Below are 19,614 nucleotides of genomic sequence, written 5' to 3' on the forward strand. Positions count from 1 at the left end.
TCGCTGTCAACCTCCGTAAACAGGTCAACAACAACATGTCTGTGTGATGTACGTTGTATAAGCATGTGTGAAATGTAGCCGATATATAATCTGTGTGAAAACCTTGTATAGACTGTGTGATGTACAATATATAAATCTGTGTGAAACATTATTTTCAAGTTAAAATAATTCTAAATACATTACATAATTATGTGTTTTTTTAATAAAGCACTGTTTCTATTTTTAACCTTGGAGATTCCACACTGGTCATAGTCTGTGTGATGTACAATAATCAAGTCTGTGTGATGACAATATATAAGTCTGTATAGAACGTACAATAATAAGCTGTATGATGTAGTTGTTTAAGCTGTGTGATGTAGATATATAAGCTGTGTGACAATGTACCGAGTCTGTATAAGCTGTGTGATGTAGTCTGTATAAACTGGACAATAATGTAGTCTGTATAAGCTGACAATAATGTAGTCTGTATTAAGCTGTGTGATGTAGATATATAAGCTGTGTGATGTAGTCTGTATAAACTGTGTGATGTAGTTGTATAAACTGTGTGATGTAGTCTGTATAAACTGTGACAATAATAGCTGTGTGAGTCTGTATAAGCTGTGACAATAATACCGAGTCTGTATAGAACGGACAATAATACCGAGTCTGTATAGAACGGACAATAATACCGAGTCTGTATAGAACGGACAATAGTACCGAGTCTGTATAGAACGGACAATAAAACCAAATCTGCGAAAAATGACATTTAACGGTATCGCTACCAAATGATATTGACGCTGAATCAAAGAATGAATGAAAATCATAGTTCTGTTATAGTTTTATGTTTTATGGACAAAATTCAAGGAAAAGTTAAAAGTTATAATTGTGATTCACGTCATATTTCCTTTTCACTTCATTTTCACCTTTCAGATCCTGCATGTTATCACTCTCGTCAACTACGAATCGAAAACAATTTGGCCTCTAAAGAAATCTGCAGACAATTTTCAAAAAAGAAAAACCAATCTTGGGAATTGGAGACAAATGCCGTACAGCCTTCCTCCGAATACACACGGATAACATCCCCTATATTCCAAAGTCTATAACAGTGAATACTTTACTTTAAAAAGTTATCTCCCTTTCTATTTTATACGTTGCATATTAGAAGTATAATTAAGTGGTTTAAAGCAGGTATCTATCCATCAATGAAGACGTCATTTTCCTCACTACGAGAAAAATTGAAAACCATTTTCTAGGGGCTTAATTTTCATAGTTTGTCCAAAACTTCCTGTTTTGTGGATTAATATTGCTCAATAAATCATTTTATATAAATTCTAACATGTAATGGATACTTGAGGTCGTGGAATAAGAGTTCCAACGAAATCAACGAAAATTAATCCTCTACGAAAAGTAACGATTTTACAGTACAAGGCTACGTTACTACAACGGCCTGATCAGCTATTTATACTCCCAAAACGGAGATCACAATATTACAACGGCCTGATCTGCTATTTATACTCCCAAAACGGAGATCACAATATTACAACGGCCTGATCTGCTATTTATACTCCCAAAACGGAGATCACAATATTACAACGGCCTGATCTGCTATTTATACTCCCAAAACGGAGATCACAATATTACAACGGCCTGATCTGCCATTTATACTCCCAAAACGGAGATCGCGCAGTACAATACAACGGCCTGATCTGCAATTTATACTCTCAAAATAGAGATCGCGTAGCATAATACTACTGTTATATTATTGGTTCATATTGGCAGATACATTGTAGAATATGGAGAAAATCTATCACATTAAATCCTAATTTTGATTTTTATACATGATTTATTAATTCTTGATTTGATTTTGTAATTTTCCGGAAATCCTTACCGGTGACCGGATCCCTGTTATATAATGATTATGTAATAAACCCCGGATGTGCAGGAATAAACAAATGAAGAAATGGAGGCAAATTCTCGAAGTTACGTGATCTGTTCGCTAATTCCCTATACTACAACGGCCTTATCTGCTATTTATACTCCCAAAACAGAGATCGCGCAGCACAATACTATAACTAGGCCGTCGCAAAGGTGAGCACGTATCATTTCTATGTACATACTGATTACCATATTTATGCAAATATTTCCTCGAAAATTGTATATATGCTGAGCAGACAAAATATAAAATGACATTTCACAGTCGCCTGACAACCAGGTCATTACAATTGTTATAAAAAGGTAAAGAGGCCGAGATTGTCAGACAATCTATTTCGTATCGCGAAAGATGGGTTTCCGTTGCATTTACATAACTGCTTACTTTTTACCATTTGTCCTGCTTAAAAAACACGTAATTAACAAACTGGATCATAACTCCATTCGTTTAAATTGTTCGTAACTGCATAATTACAAAGCTTGTTTAAGATTATACAACATCGTAAAATGTCTTCTGAATTACGTTAAGTTGATGGTCGTTATTATCATGTAGGCATATTTTGGTCGATGAAGTAGAAGACGCTTGCCCTCAGAAACAACTGATCTTATCATCCGGGTATTTTTGTATTAATGACAAAAGGGTGAGAAATATCAATGAAAGGAAATCTATGTAGTCAGGGTAAATATAACAAAATCTAAACCATCTATTGAAATCCCTGATACGTCACATAACCAAGGTCAAATATACGTGATATGTTCTTAACCCGCCGTATAACCAAGGTCAAAAACGCGTAATGATCTGTTCTTAACCCGCCGTATAACCAAGGTCAAACACGCGTAATGATCTGTTCTTAACCCGCCGTATAACCAAGGTCAAACACGCGTAATGATCTGTTCTTAACCCGCCGTATAACCAAGGTCAAACACGCGTAATGATCTGTTCTTAACCCGCCGTATAACCAAGGTCTAACACGCGTAATGATCTGTTCTTAACCCGCCATATAACCAAGGTCAAACACGCGTAATGATAAGGTAGAGCTAAACAAGTGACTGTTTTGTCCTTCTAGAACTTGTCACTAGTTGGTTACCTTTCACGTAACAATCTATGTTGGTAGCCCGTCACGTTACAGTCTGTGTTGGTAATCTTTCACGTAACAGTCTGTGTTGGTAGTCCGTCACGTTACAGTCTGTGTTGGTAATCTTTCACGTAACAGTCTGTGTTGGTAGCCAGTCACGTTACAGTCTGTGTTGGTAACCTTTCACGTAACTGTATGTGTTGGTTACCTTTCACGAAACAGTCTGTGTTGGTAACCTTTCACGTTACGGTCTGTGTTGGTAATATTTCACGTAACTGTATGCGTTGGTAACCTTTCACGTTACAGTCTGTGTTGGTAGCCCGTCACGTTACAGTCTGTGTTGGTAACCTTTCACGTTACAGTCTGTGTTGGTTACCTTTCACGTAACAGTCTGTGTTGGTAACCTTTCACGTAACAGTCTGCGTTAATAACCTTTCACATAACAGTCTGTGTTGGTAACCCTTCACGTTACGGTCTATGTTGGTAACTTTTCACGTAACGGTCTGTTTTGGTAATATTTCACGTAACAGTCTGTGCTGGTAACCTTTCACGTTAGTCTGTGTTGGTAACCTTTCACGTTACGGTCTGTGTTGGTAATATTTCACGTAACAGTCTGTGCTGGTAACCTTTCACGTAACTGTATGTGTTGGTTACCTTCACGTTACGGTTTATATTGAAATGTAGATATGCTGTATAAATAAAGCACTATGCTTATCCTGATGTGGTCTAAGCCGGTCGATATGGTTTTGTTATATGTAACCATATGACATAACACCAGATAGCGTTTTATTTGAAAAGAAACATTACAAAAACAAAACAAAAAATGATATCGACGATGATCTATAGCTTTCTGCTTGCTATCTTTTGTTTAATACACTTTTGACACAATTGCCAATGAAAAGATATCCGTTGGATAAAACTCACTATATAGTCGTTATAGCAGAGTTTTATTGGCTAATTCAAAAGATTTTCTCTGCTCTCGTGTTTCAGTTCAGATGACATGGAAGCGGAAGTCGAATGCATTTGCAGCGGACTATATTTAAAATCAGATTACAGAATGGACCAGCAGATTTCTACAGTAAACGCTAGTAAAAACCAAACAACCATCCCGTCCGAAATGATGCTGGTGTGTCAAGCGTAACATTATAAGGTATTAAGATTACGGTGTTGGTTCCTGAGTTTTTACCATGTCAAAAATTAGTATTGTTTATGAATAGCAAGCTTGATGGTCTCGTTTCCCGTTGATTTACATATACATTTCGGTCGAATGGCAGAATATACCGATATTTTCACTCGTGCTTTGCACGTGAAATATATCGGCATTCACCTTTACTAGTGAAGTATGCCCAAGATTCGAGATTAACGACATTTAGTAGACTCTTGTCAAACAAGTATACCCGGACAACAGAGAACGGGTAAGACATGAACAGGCTTCAATTTCCGAAATGACGTGGAAAGGTATGGTGATACCTGCCCCGCCATACGGGTCTTCCCCGGGTTTCCTCCAACACTTAGACACTTGTTTCGCAATTGTTGTAGTATTAATAGTTCGAATACGCCCCAGAAGTGATAGTTTTTTAACATCACTTCGAAGGTTTGAAATATTCTGTTTTAGTTTTCAACATTTTATCAAGTAGGTGAATATTTTCATGAGTTTAAACTCAGATCCATTGACATTATTCATTAAAATTGCTAAAGATGGGCGTCTGTATTAAAGACGTGCCTATAGACCGTGTTGAAAATGTTGATTCTGTCACGACGCCGCAGGCACCTTTAAAATGTTGTAAATAAACGCGGTGTTTCCACCTTGACCTGAACCGGTCGTCGATAGGATTTTTCTTCACTTATACATTAGTCTAGTATCTGGTTTTCATGACGGCTACCGTACTGAGGTCCTTGTGGGATCTTATTTACACTACAAAACATTGACAGATCTGCAGTGCACTAAGGTAGGTACACCTCGTGACTACGTCATTCATGTCAATTTAATTATATATTTTTATGCAAATAATCTGTAAAACATTTTGAAATAATTTCTCTTTTGAATCAAAACAGAATTAACAGACATGAATTAAATCATGGGTTACTACATATAGTTGGTGTGATTCAATATAGATCTATGGTCTATTGATCTCATTAACACTGGCTGTGGCCTTCATGTCACGTGGTTTGTTGGTGATTAAATCGCGACTGTGGCCTTCATGTCACGTGGTTTGTTGGTGATTAAATCGCGACTGTGGCCTTCATGTCACGTGGTTTGTTGGTGATTAAATCGCGACTGTGGCCTTCATGTCACGTGGTTTGTTGGTGATTAAATCGCCAGTTTGGACAGAGTTGCTTATGGTGATAATTGAATGTACCTATATTAATTGAAGAGGATTTACATATCCTTTTCACTTTTATAAATGTAATACCATTTAAAACAAGTTGGTCATCGTTCCAGGTTGGTATATGCAAATCAATAATTTTCTCTTTTTATTCTTTCATTTTCCATCTTTTATAAGGATTTCTGAGTTTTGTGATATGTTGATTTTTTTACATTTGACTGTATTTAAAAAACAACTGTAGACAGATTGATGTTTTTGCCAATGAATACTGTTGAGGACTTGAAGTTAGAGTTAGTGTTCAATTTGCTTCACTGTATGATAATTTTATTTTTTAAAGAATCAAAGTAACAAAAGTATTCGACAAGTTACAACCAGCCCAATAGGTAACACTGAGGTTTTCAGGGGAAGTTAGATAAGAAAATATTTATTATTTGTAGGGTTAAAGAGCGAATTCTTATTCGAGACGTTTTTGAAATTTTTTTTTATGTTTTTCGTTCAACCATTTATCTCGATTGTATAACTTCATACATTATCCTGCACCTTTTAATCTTGTTTGTCCGACTGCATATATCAACCCTATACCTTTTTATCTTGTTTGTCCGACTGCGTATATCAACCCTATACTTTTTGTCTCGTTTGTCCGATTTCATATATCAACCCTATACCCTTTTTTTGTCCCGTTTGCCCGACTTCATATATCAACCCTATACTTTTTTTGTCTCGTTTGTCCGATTTCATATATCAACCCTATACCCTTTTTTTGTCCCGTTTGCCCGACTTCATATATCAACCCTATACTTTTTTTGTCTCGTTTGTCCGATTTCATATATCAACCCTATACCCTTTTTTGGTCTCGTTTGCCCGACTTCATATATCAACCCTATACTTTTTTGTCTCGTTTGTCCGATTTCATATATCAACCCTATACCCTTTTTTGGTCTCGTTTGCCCGACTTCATATATCAACCCTATACTTTTTTTGTCTCGTTTGCCCGACTTCATATATCAACCCTATACTTTTTTTTTGTCTCGTTTGCCCGACTTCATATATCAACCCTATACTTTTTTTGTCTCGTTTGTCCGACTTCATATATCAACCCTATACTTGTTTTGTCTCGTTTGTCCGACTTCATATATCAACCCTATACGTTTTTGTCTCTTTTGCCCGACTTCATATATCAACCCTATACTTTTTTATCTCGTTTGCCCGACTTCATATATCAACCCTATACTTTTTTTATCTTGTTTGTCCGACTTCATATATCAACCCTATACTTTTTTTTATCTTGTTTGTCCGACTTCATATATCAACCCTATGCTTTTTTTATCTTGTTTGTCCGACTTCATATATCAACCCTATACTTTTTTGGTCTCGTTTGTCCGACTTCATATATCAACCCTATACTCAACCCTATACTTTTTTTGTCTCGTTTGTCCGACTTCATATATCAACCCTATATTATATCAACCCTATACTTTTTTGTCTCGTTTGTCCGACTTCATATATCAACCCTATACTTTTTTTTATCTCGTTTGCCCGACTTCATATATCAACCCTATACTTTTTTTATCTTGTTTGTCCGACTTCATATATCAACCCTATACTTTTTTGTCTCGTTTGTCCGACTTCATATATCAACCCTATACTTTTTTGTCTCATTTGTCCGACTTCATATATCAACCCTATACTTTTTTGTCTCGTTTGTCCGACTTCATATATCAACCCAATACTTTTTTGTCTCGTTTGTCCGACCTCATATATCAACCCAATACTTTTTTGTCTCGTTTGTCCGACGTGATTATTGACTTTTTCGTTCCTAAATGTGTCATTTAAGAGACGACAGAGGAAAATCCAAGGTGATCGAAAGAAAAGTCAAAATGTAGAGGTGAGGTGAAGTAGCCACACTAATTGATAAATTTTGTAATGATCACGTGTTAGGTGGATACTGATTCATGTTATCAACGACAGGAGGAGAAGCATTACCCAATGTCATCGCGTAATTACGAAAGTTGCCGAAGCAAAGTAATTAGATGGAATTTCTTTTAGAAGATCAGAAAAAAATGTTTTGCTATATTGTTTTCAACGATACATTTTTATTTTATTTCCCACATTTGCATATTACTTGTAAATTTACAGAGATAAGGACTGGAAAACAAACTAATGAATCGCATTGATTTTAATATATATATATATATATTGTTCCACTGGTAGAATGTGGTCACAAAACCGATGGTGTGTTGCTTAAAAGTGGATCACATCGTAATTAGATAGATACCCAACAAATGAAGTCAGGCTATGTTAAATACTATACCATAGGTATTGAAATATCAGAAATGTTGTTTATGTGTGTATCTACAGTACAGGTGAAACTTATCTTAATATCATCATCAACGTGAACAAGCCAGTGTCCTGTATAGGAGCGACAATTGTTTTGTTTGTTATGCGTCCTAGATTTGCAGATTTCGATGTGGTGGTATATATATATCATAGATATTGTATATAAGCATGGAGAAGTTTAAGGTGAAGCAGTGTGATCATGGAATTGTATTAAACTCTTGTAATGCATTTTTTGCAAACCGACCATATCATCAGATCTAAAGGTCACGTTTTGCACATTCGTCTGTAGAACCATTGCCTCTGTAGAGTGTAACAAAATAAGATCCGATTAATAATTATGCAGTTAATAACCAATCAGAGTTAATTAATAATATTTTATATAATTGATGATATTTAGTGCAGAGGTATCAAACCGTTTATCGGTCAAGGAATTAGATAGGTACATAGTCTTAGAGTCAAGATTATACGAAAGTGAAGTGGTCAGTAATGGAATACACAAAGTCAAGTGTAGTCAGTGTTGACATAGTACTTAAGGTCTCACGTTAAATACATAATTAATTTGGGCAAATTCTGGTAGGGTTAGGAACACTTGACCATATCCCATGTTTGGCAACGTGATCGTTGTCTATAAAATAGGGGCTCGCACTGTTGCTAACAGACTTGGGGAGAACGACTGGCCAGAGAACATCACCAGTGTTACTCTCTCTCCTCATTTCTCATATTCGGCCAATGGAACCTAAAACTTGTTAACTGTGGACTTTATTTCAACTTTTCGAACTCTTTCGTTTTAACTGCATGTGAAGACTAGAGAACTTGTACTACCTGGTTGGATTGTTATTTTTAAGCATATATAAGCACCTGAAGTGTTATGAAGTACTAACTATGGAAAACCACTATACGATGAAATAAACGTTTCGGTCAACCCAAGTAAACACTGTGTTTAGTCATTGTGTTACAAGAGCGTTGAATATATATGCGTTAATACTTATTGACATCATCTTCGCCTTAGTAAACGATTGGACGATTTTTTGAACTGCTCCAAAGTTCGCTGGACGTAAAAAGGTTGTCTGTATTTTTCTGTCATAAGCAAATCATTTTGTATGATGCATAATGGTTATTTCTTGTACTGTTGAAGTTTGAATAAACCAAAGTTTAAACAAAGCACATAATGAGAGCGCACCGAGCGGCCGTGGCTTTGTTTCAGGCGTACAGCAGCCAATAAACGAAGGGACATAACTCTTTGAAACCAAGAGATAAATGTATTACAGTGACTTTTCTTACTTATATTACAGGAACCAAAATCTAGAGAGACGATCTACTTAAAGCATTTGCAGTGCTTCAAATCATTTTGACTTTGCCTATACTTGACAAGTGCTCCACTGAAATAACCATATGGGCAAATAAGGCGACACTCGTAGTGATTCAATCAATTATACTGATTTAAAATCATTGTGGAAATCGATCAGAAAATACTTCCTGGTTTGTTTTTTTACATTCATTTTCGACTTTAAACATATTCAGCTCTTAACACCACTGAAAAGACCTAAAAGAAAAAAAAAAGAATACAACGTCATTTCTGTCTTGATTTATATCTATATGTATTTATTCATTTTGTTTATTCTTTTTTTTTAATTTATTTTTATTGGGTCTACAGCATCTAATTCCGTATTCATATTGAATTGTTTTTCACTTGAGTGTCTTATCCAAAGGTACGTTACGTTATCATTTAGGTTAATATTTAACTTAATCAACACCCTTCCCTCCATCAACTTCCTTTTTTATGTTATTCTTATCATCATCTTTACTACTTGTGTAATTGATTTCGGTTCCAGTAATCCCGGCTACGTTTCCTCGTAATCCTCATCTTCTACTGCGTCATGGCCGGTAACTTGGACAACTGTACAACGTCACTACACAATTTTCAGGACGGCCAAGATTCTGTGTAAGTGTTATAATTCGACATAGTTGTATTTCTTTCTGTTCATGAAGAACGTTGTATTTGTTATTTATTTCTGTTTGAGATTTACAAACGCATTGTGACTTTTATCTACATATTTTTGTTAGTTTAATGGTTTTGTTTTGTTTATCGCTCCGTAAACAGTCAGTGTCATTTTGAGACAAGGTCTCCTTGTAGTAGATGGTGTTTACCTCACTGAACGCCATGTTTAGGTAATTAGTGTAAAGTGCCTTGTCCTCGGTCATTACACCACAAACTGGTCCATCTAAGCTATCACAGCCCTTTGTTAATTTCATCGTAATAGTTATATAACTTGTATTTATTGTAAGTGACTACAGTTTGCAGCGTGATATTAATTTCTCTACCATATATAAATCTTTATTTGCATGCGGTTCTTTAGGTTAAAATAATGAATATTGATATCCTGTTACATTCAAGCTCTCCTCAGGCAGATTATTAAAAAAGTCATAAAGATTCAAGTTAAACATACATTTCATATACTGTTATAAACCTGTGGTGCTCAATTTGCGTGATTTGTTTTCTTCATGGACACTTTGTAGATAAATGCAGCTCAGCACCAACGAAATCAATCTAAATGAATCTCCCACAAAACATTAGTTTACAGTATACTGCATGTAAATACACAAATAACATAACACTGATTTGATAAAATGATGGCTTTTACATGCATGTACATGTACACATGGAAGAAACACCGAATGAACATCAAAACAAGTGTAAAAATCCCCCAAAGGACCGAAACATATATCGAACAGCTGTTTACTTCTGTCATTGAAAACCAGACGCAACATGGTCAAACGAAAATACTTGATTATCGTTGATGTTTTCTTGAGTTGGAACCTCGCCTTGATTTAGATTGGGAGCAGGCCTAGTAAGTTACAATAGCTTGAGCCTAATCGTTATCATTTAGGTTAATATTTAACTTAATCAACACCCTTCCCTCCATCAACTTCCTTTTTTATGTTATTCTTATCATCATCTTTACTACTTGTGTAATTGATTTCGGTTCCAGTAATCCCGGCTACGTTTCCTCGTAATCCTCATCTTCTACTGCGTCATGGCCGGTAACTTGGACAACTGTGACACTTGCCCTAATACAATCTGCCCTGAGGCGTCATGTTTATCACGACCAACATAACCTGGACACTGCCTTTGACGCTGGAGGCAAGGTCACTCTTAGCCTCACTGCTGTCACCGTGACGTCACAAATGCTTTGGCCAGCAGACTTCCTGCAAAGTGCTACAGTCGCCATTAAGGTAAACCATAACACTAACTTTCAGATTGAGTTAATATTAAACCCTCTATCCAGTATCATAGTATCCGCCTGTTATCCAGTGAACTCTCTCCATGTAATATTTTGTGTTTACATGAATATCACTAGTGTAAACACATAGGATATTTTTTTCATTGGCTACGCCAGTTAGCAATCAATTGTGATATCACGATATGAATTATGACATAACATTGTGAATTAAAACTTTGTCAGCAAAATGGTTACCTTCTTTTAATTTTGTCCTCCAAACTTTTTTCATTAAAACTCATCAAAATATAACTTTCCATAGTGAGATAATTTAAATATATCTTAAATTCCTTTTCATTTCATACACGAGTTTATGAAACGATTCTTTCTAAGTTCTTCTAGCTTTTTCGATTTAGAATTTTCCTATGAAATAAAAACTTCTCTAAATTTCCACGTGTAATTGTCTGTGTGACACTATAAACAAGCGTTAACGTGATATCTGTCCGAGGCCTTTAGCTTTGCTGTGATATGAAGTCTTGGTTTGGGTCATGATAGAGGCTGATTACAGGTGTTCTGTCCTTAAAATTCATCTGATAAAATTTTCGGTAAAAACAGAGTTGTGAAAAAAAATGAAGATTTCTGACTAGCACAACGATCTTTGATGATACCTCCTACTGAAGGATTAAAAAAATTCACATGTGGCGAAACAGGGAGAACAGAGGAAAATATTGATAACATCGGATGAATATTTTAAAACAGGATCTAGTCACTGTTGCCTTTATGAAACGTATTTGGTTGATTTACACCTAACTTCTGAAAGTATTACCCATAAGACAGATGCTTGGTCATAGGGAATGCACCATGCTGTTTTCTCCATGTTGGCTTTCTGTTGATGATTCCAATATGTAATACATTGTATTGCCATATAATGTATAAGATATTCCGTATTTCATGATGTGACCAATCATTTCATATAGTTATAATCACGTGACATAAGTTGCTTTGTAACAGACAGGATTGGGAGGATCGTTATTTTTCTCCATCGGTATCGTCCTGGATATCCTTCTCTTTCCCATGTTGTCTATACACCTCAAGACTCGCGCACCTGGAGCCAAAACCTTTCTTCAGGTAATATCATCTTCACATTTTTATGTTACATCAGCATCATTCTTCGCTTTCTTTCAAGTTACTTTCTCTCTTCATCAATGGAAATAACATGGTCATTATGAAAATTTATCAGATTAGAAACTTAAGTCATGCCGTTTTACATTTTATAGAGTAATTCTTTTCTTTTAAGTTTTTCTTCTTGCATGTATCGTTTTTAAATTCAATAAATATTGTTTAAATATTAGTTATTTGTTTTTTTTTAATTTCCTCATATTTTGTGTTTATTGATATAAGATATTTTAAACGTAAATAAAATAACACAAAACAGTTTTACTTTTTTCAACGTGAATACATATGTAACATGTTAAATAATTTCTCGAAGTAGATGATAACGCATGTTTTACAATCAGTGCTTGGTTAAATTAATGTATTAAATGAATACATAATTTTTCCTACAAATAATGTGTGAACTTAATTAATTAATTGATATATAATTGACTTTTAAATCGAATTTACTCTCTTCATCGTTATGTCATTTTCATGTGATTGAATTAAGTTTTTTCCTTTTTTTTATTTGTTTTTATAGATCATATATTCTAGATTCGGAAAGGTTGCCCACATTTACTTCTGTTTTGTGGCACTGCTAGCAAATCTCGTTACTATGACCTCACTGGTGTTGGCAGGAAAAGCCAGTCTGCACGTGCTGGTGAAGGATGCCTCAGATGAGTTTGTTATTCTCATCCTTGCTGTCCTGTTTGGATCGTACTGTCTGATTGGTGGACTTGGAACCACTTTTTATATATCGTACTTTAACACGGCCTTGACTTTCGTCACGTTGCTGGTGTTTGTGGTGATGGTCAGTTACACTGATAAAGGGCCTACTCAGGCCTATGCCACGAATGAAGCCATGTATGAGGCCATGGTGTGTATTGCTGGACCTGATGGTAACCATGACAATTCGCTCATGACCTTCAGGTCAAGGTCGGGTATCATTTATGGTTTAGTGTTGTTCTTCATGGCTACTTCGATAAGTTTTTGTGACCAAGCCAACTGGCAGAGCAGAATAGCCGCTAAGCCAGCGCAGGGCGTTCTCGGATTCTTCATAGCAGCCTAAATCTGGTTTGCAATTCCAACGACAATAGCGATGACGTCAGCCATGACGTATATGTCGCTGGGCTATCAGAATGGCACACACTTGCTCACGTCCAGTGATATAGATTCTGGTGAGTATTTCATACCTGAGAATTTTAAACACATGGTATTGTATTGTTTGTCGAAAACGTTTGTAATGAGTCATTTGATCAGGATACGAATCTTCTGGCTTTTCGTAAATCCGCCGTAAGTCAACTCTTTTTTTTAAAAAAAAAAGAAGCATTGCTTAAGGCTATTTTCTTTCCACTTTGAGTTTGAGAGACATAATAAAAAGGAATATCCCGTTACTGAACGTGTAGGTCTCTTTTATTGTATAAGACAAAGTTTCATATTATGTAACGAAATCATATTTTTAAAGGATTCATTACCCCATTCGTGATGGAAACTCTAATGGGATCTAAAGGCGGATACCTGCTCATCACCATGGTAACAATGGCACTCATGTCTACGGGGTCTGGTGAGGTGATGGCAGTTTCTTCCATTATCGTTTACGATATATATCGTACCTACGTCAACCCATACAGGTATAGAAAACTCATACAGACACAAAAAGGCAACAATAATGATAACAAATTCTTCATACAAGTATAGAAAAGCAATACAGAAACAAAAAGGCAACAATAATGATAACAAATTCTTCATACAAGTATAGAAAAGCAATACAGAAATAAAAAGGCAACAATAATGATAACAGATTCTTCATACAGGTACAGAAAATTCAAACAGACACAAAAAGGCAACAATAATGATAACAAATTCTTCATACAAGTATAGAAAAGCAATACAGAAACAAAAAGGCAACAATAATGATAACAAATTCTTCATACAAGTATAGAAAAGCAATACAGAAATAAAAAGGCAACAATAATGATAACAGATTCTTCATACAGGTACAGAAAATTCAAACAGACACAAAAAGGCAACAATAATGATAACAAATTCTTCATACAAGTATAGAAAAGCAATACAGAAAAAAAAGGCAACAATAATGATAACTGATTTATCATACAGGTATAGTAAATTCATACAGTATCTTGATTCAAACTCCAAATCTTTGAAACTAAAGCAAAATATGAATAAAAAGAAGATTTACATGGATGCTTATGAAAAGGTATAAGGAGAATAAGACAAAGGTGTTCCGAAAGAGAAAGCGTCAGTGACAACATCCAGCATGTAAATCTTGGTCAATCCAAGTAATTTCACTTTTCGAAATGAGAACAGATTAACAACAACGTAACCAACACATCCTAACGAGCATCAAACTAACCAACAGACATCCTTACGAGCATCAAATTAACCGACAGACATCCTAACGAGCATCAAAGTAACTAACAGACATTCTAACGAGCATCAAATCAACCGACAGACATCCTAACGAGCATCAAATTAACCGACAGACATCCTAACGAGCATCAAAGTAACTAACAGACATTCTAACGAGCATCAAATTAACTAACAGACATCCTAACGAGCATCAAATTAACCGACAGACATCCAAACGAGCATCAAAGTAACTAACAGACATTCTAACGAGCATCAAATTAACCGACAGACATCCTAACGAGCAACAAATTAACCAACAGACATCCTAACGAGCATCAAAGTAACCAACAGACATCTTAACGAGCATCAAATTAACCAACAGACATCCTCACGAGCATCAAAGTAACCAACAGACATCCTTACGAGCATCCAAGTAACCAACAGACATCCTTACGAGCATCAAATTAACCAACAGACATCCTTACGAGCATCAAAATAACCAACAGACATTCCAACGAGCATCAAATTAACTAACAGACATCCTAACGAGCATCAAAGTAACTAACAGACACGACATTCTAACGAGCATCAAATTAACCGACAAATTAACTAACAGACATCCTAACGAGCATCAAATTAACCAACAGTCATCCTTACGAGCATCAAAGTAACTAACAGACATCCTAACGAGCATCAAATTAACTAACAGACATCCTAACGAGCATCAAATTAACCGACAGACATTCCAACGAGCATCAAATTAACTAACAGACATCCTAACGAGCATCAAAGTAACTAACAGACATCCTTACGAGCATCAAATTAACCGACAGACATTCCAACGAGCTTCAAATTAACTAACAGACATCCTAACGAGCATCAAAGTAACCAACAGAAATTCTAACGAACATCAAATTAACAAACAGAAATTCTAACGAGCATCAAATTAACTAACAGACATCCTAACGAGCATCAAATTAACCAACAGTCATCCTTACGAGCATCAAAGTAACTAACAGACATCCTTACGAGCATCAAATTAACCGACAGACATCCTAACGAGCATCAAAGTAACTAACAGACATTCTAACGAGCATCAAATTAACCGACAGACATTCCAACGAGCATCAAATTAACTAACAGACATCCTAACGAGCATCAAAGTAACTAACAGACATTCCAACGAGCATCAAATTAACTAACAGACATCCTAACGAGCATCAAATTAACTAACAGACATCCTAACGAGCATCAAATTAACTAACAGACATCCTAACGAGCATCAAAGTAACTAACAGACATCCTTACGAGCATCCAAGTAACTAATATACATCCTTACGAGCATCAAATTAACCGACAGACATCCTAATGAGCATCAAATTAACCGACAGACATCCTAACGAGCATCAAATTAACCAACAGACATCCTAACGAGCATCAAATTAACCAACAGACATCCTAACGAGCATCAAATTAACCAACAGACATCCTTACGAGCATCCAAGTAACTACCAGACATCGTTACGAGCATCAAATTAACTAACAGACATCCTAACGAGCATCAAATTAACTAACAGACATCCTAACGAGCATCAAATTAACTAACATCCTTACGAGCATCAAAGTAACCAACAGAAATTCTAACGAACATCAAATTAACAAACAGAAATTCTAACGAGCATCAAATTAACTAACAGACATCCTAACGAGCATCAAAGTAACTAACAGACATCCTTACGAGCATCAAATTAACCGACAGACATCCTAACGAGCATCAAAATAACTAACAGACATCCTAACGAGCATCAAATTAACTGACAGACATCCTTACGAGCATCCTAATAACCAGCAGACATCCTAACGAGCATCAAAATAACCAACAGACATCCTTACGAGCATCAAATTAACCAACAGACATCCTCACGAGCATCAATTTAACCAACAGACATCCTTACGAGCATCAAATTAACCAACAGACATCCTAACGAGCATCAAATTAACCAACAGACATCCTCACGAGCATCAAATTAACCAACAGACATCCTCACGAGCATCAAATTAACTAACAGACATCCTCACGAGAATCAAATTAACCAACAGACATCCTAACTAACATCAAATTAACCAACAGACATCCTAACGAGCATCAAATAAACCAACAGACATCATAACGAGCATCAAATTAACCAACAGACATCTTAACGAGCATCAAATTAACCAACAGACATCCTCACGAGCATCAAATTAACCAACAGACATCCTTACGAGCATCCAAGTAACCAACAGACATCCTTACGAGCATCAAATTAACCAACAGACATCCTAACGAGCATCAAAATAACCAACAGACATCCTTACGAGCATCAAATTAACCAACAGACATCCTTACGAACATCAAAGAAATGGATCATTATGCTGATCATATAGCTTCCCCATTATTTTCATCAATTATATTACAAACATCGAGTAACGTGTAATAATCTTTGAAAAAAGTATGACGTGAGCAGTTCTGTATGTATGGCGTATGTAGCGAATAACACAAATTCATAATAACCAAACAGTTGTTAAAAGTTTGCTTAACTGCGTCTCTTATCCCCTATTAGGATACTAGAGTAGAGAGATAGATTTAACGTGTAGAAAGTATTGATGTCACTTGCCAATTCATACTCATTCCTTCTCTAGTACTACAATTTCCTCAAATATATCACTACACTCTCCCGTCATGGCAACAAGAGTGAAAAATACCAGGTTATACAAATTGTTTTAGTGTGTCGCCTGCAGAGCTGGGGACACTTAGGGATCACTTTGTCCGTCGTCAAGCGTCGGCGGCGTCCGTACGAAAGCTTTCCGGACCTTTTTCGGTTATGCTTTGAGTTATCGAAATGAAATTTAGTATATGGCTTCTTGTTGGAATGGTACAGATTGGTTTTGATTCTTGGCTGTCTGTGACCCTTCTTTGCAGAGTTATGCCTCTTCGAAAATTCTTCGAGAATATAGTTTTTTGTACATTTTTTTGGGAATATTGTTTTCAGGAATTTACTTGGTTATGCTTCAAGCTGTCAAAATGCAATTTTGTATACGAGTTCTTGGTCAAAAGTTACGCACCGAGTACGCTTCTTGGCAGTCTGGAACCCTTTTTGGCTGTGATATGTCCCTTTAAACTTTCTAGGGAATATTGCTTTGCGCAGTTTTTCCTTTATGCTTCGAGTTACAGAAATGAAATTTGGTATTACAACTTTATGGTTAAACGTTGCACATCCAGTTCGATTTCTGGGTGACACTTCATGCATTCGACACATACAGTTCCGAGGAACTCTTGTATTTGGTGTCAAATAACTACACCTTAGTCTTAGTTAACACGCCAAATGCCTGTATATAAGCCATATTTTGTCTGTAAACATAAGGGCCTAGTGGCTGATTAATACGTAGATTGTTTTAATACGATCTATCATTTAACTCACATGATCTCAATCAGACCAGAATTCCTTTCATACGGCGTCAGAACATCCGGTATTACCAGACACTCATATCCTCGCTTTTAACCATATCGATAAATTATTCTCACCATTTTTCCACTTCCCTGATAGGAAATCAAGTTCGCCGACAAGCTGTTTGTTGTGTGGTAAAGAAAAAGTATCGGCCAAGACAATAAGAGAAACAGAAGTCTGTGTTTGTAAATCGGTGGAGAACTGTCGTGACTGCAAAGACGATATCAAATTACGCATGACCGGAAGTAAGAATTTTGGTATGCGGTATGGATGTAAAAAGCACGGATTGTACCGCCATTACGAGGATCTTTTGATTCATTACAAGAGCTGGTGCATTGTTTGGGTTACCATTGCCGTGGTACCCTATGGTCTTGTGATTATGGCTTCCGGGGTGAATTTGAACTGGGCTGTTTTTCACGTTACAGGCTCTCCTTAGTCCATTCTTGATACCGCTCCTTGTCACGATTGCCTGGTCAAAGAGTACGGCTGCTGGGGTTATTGCGGGTATGTTTTCATTACAGTTTGTCATAGGCATATATATTCTTCTTTATATCGATATTCTGTCTTTTGAGGGCGAAAAAACAGGAAAATAAATTCTTCGAAAAAATTGTTTCGTTATATGGAAAAAATTGGCCACTTCGTGTTACTAGTGCAAAAATATATCTGTCTGTTAATAGTATCAAGAAAATATGACTCATTGGGAAAAAAGTTGTGTTTAATATCAAATCTAACGGTACACAAACTATGTAACATATAATTACCCCGATATTTCATTTTGCATGTTGTTAGGCAGTGCAAGTGGTCTCGTGGCGGCAATCACAGGAATCCTGGTGGTAGGCGAAACAGCCCATAAAGATGGCCTGAGAAATTTCATGGTAAATACTTCGACAGAATTTAGTCTTCTTGGCGGCATTGGAGCAGGCGTCATCACCAGTTCTGTGGTAACCATAGTAATATCACTGTGTACCAACAACATCCGGTCTGCAGAGGACGCGGAGAAAGAGTGGGAAAAGACCCTTTCGATTGATAATCCCCTAAACCCATGGGTGAATATTTATAGAGAAGAACTTTCAAAAATAACTCAAGATACCAAAATAACCGGAAACGATATGGCCGCCATATTTCGCCGTGCTAAGTGGGTATCGTACATAGGAGGTGGAATAAGCGTGCTATTTTTCTTGGTTGTCTTTCCTGCTGTGATGTTGAGCTTTGAGGTGTTGACATACCAGCAGTTTTCACGCTGGCTCACTGCCTGTCAGGTATGGAGTATGATCGGAGCGGTGTTCGCGATTATAGTGCCACCTGTCGAAGAAATTATTCAAGTGTGGCGTCAACATCGAAAAAACAATAGCGACAAAATCAAAGCTGCTTATGAAAACAAAGCATATGAAGAACGTTTATAATTTGATTTCTTTTCTCTTTCTTTTCTGTACAGTGAAAGTTACACACGTCTACAAGATATACTACTCTTTTATACTTTTTAAGAAGTTGAATTTTATTCAAGTTTTTTCTCCATAATCACAAAAAACTATAAAATCTCACCTCACAATAATCCAAATTTGTATACACATATACATTTCAGTAGCATGCTGTACTGTACAACTTACACTTAATGATAAATCTGTATACACACATACTTTGTAACAATTTACATACTTTGTAATAGTATACTGTACTATACAACCTACACACAATGATATCAATTTGTATACACACATACTTTGTAACAATTTACATA

General features: G+C 36.1%; 1 long non-coding RNA gene and 1 pseudogene across 1 annotated transcript; both read left to right on the forward strand.

The window, feature by feature from the left end:
* Positions 1–1,987: 1,987 nt before the first annotated feature.
* LOC132547880 (uncharacterized) lies at positions 1,988–9,559 on the forward strand. Its single transcript, XR_009554133.1, has 3 exons — positions 1,988–2,067; positions 3,975–4,134; positions 9,481–9,559. It is a non-coding gene; the product is annotated as an uncharacterized LOC132547880 (long non-coding RNA).
* A 1,171-nt stretch (positions 9,560–10,730) lies between these two features.
* LOC132547879 (uncharacterized) lies at positions 10,731–19,329 on the forward strand (annotated as a pseudogene).
* Positions 19,330–19,614: the final 285 nt, after the last annotated feature.

Source organism: Ylistrum balloti, unplaced genomic scaffold (assembly GCF_031769215.1).
Source record: "Ylistrum balloti isolate Yb309-2 unplaced genomic scaffold, AGI_CSIRO_Ybal_v1 Utg369986, whole genome shotgun sequence".
Taxonomy (NCBI): Eukaryota; Metazoa; Mollusca; class Bivalvia; order Pectinida; family Pectinidae; genus Ylistrum; species Ylistrum balloti.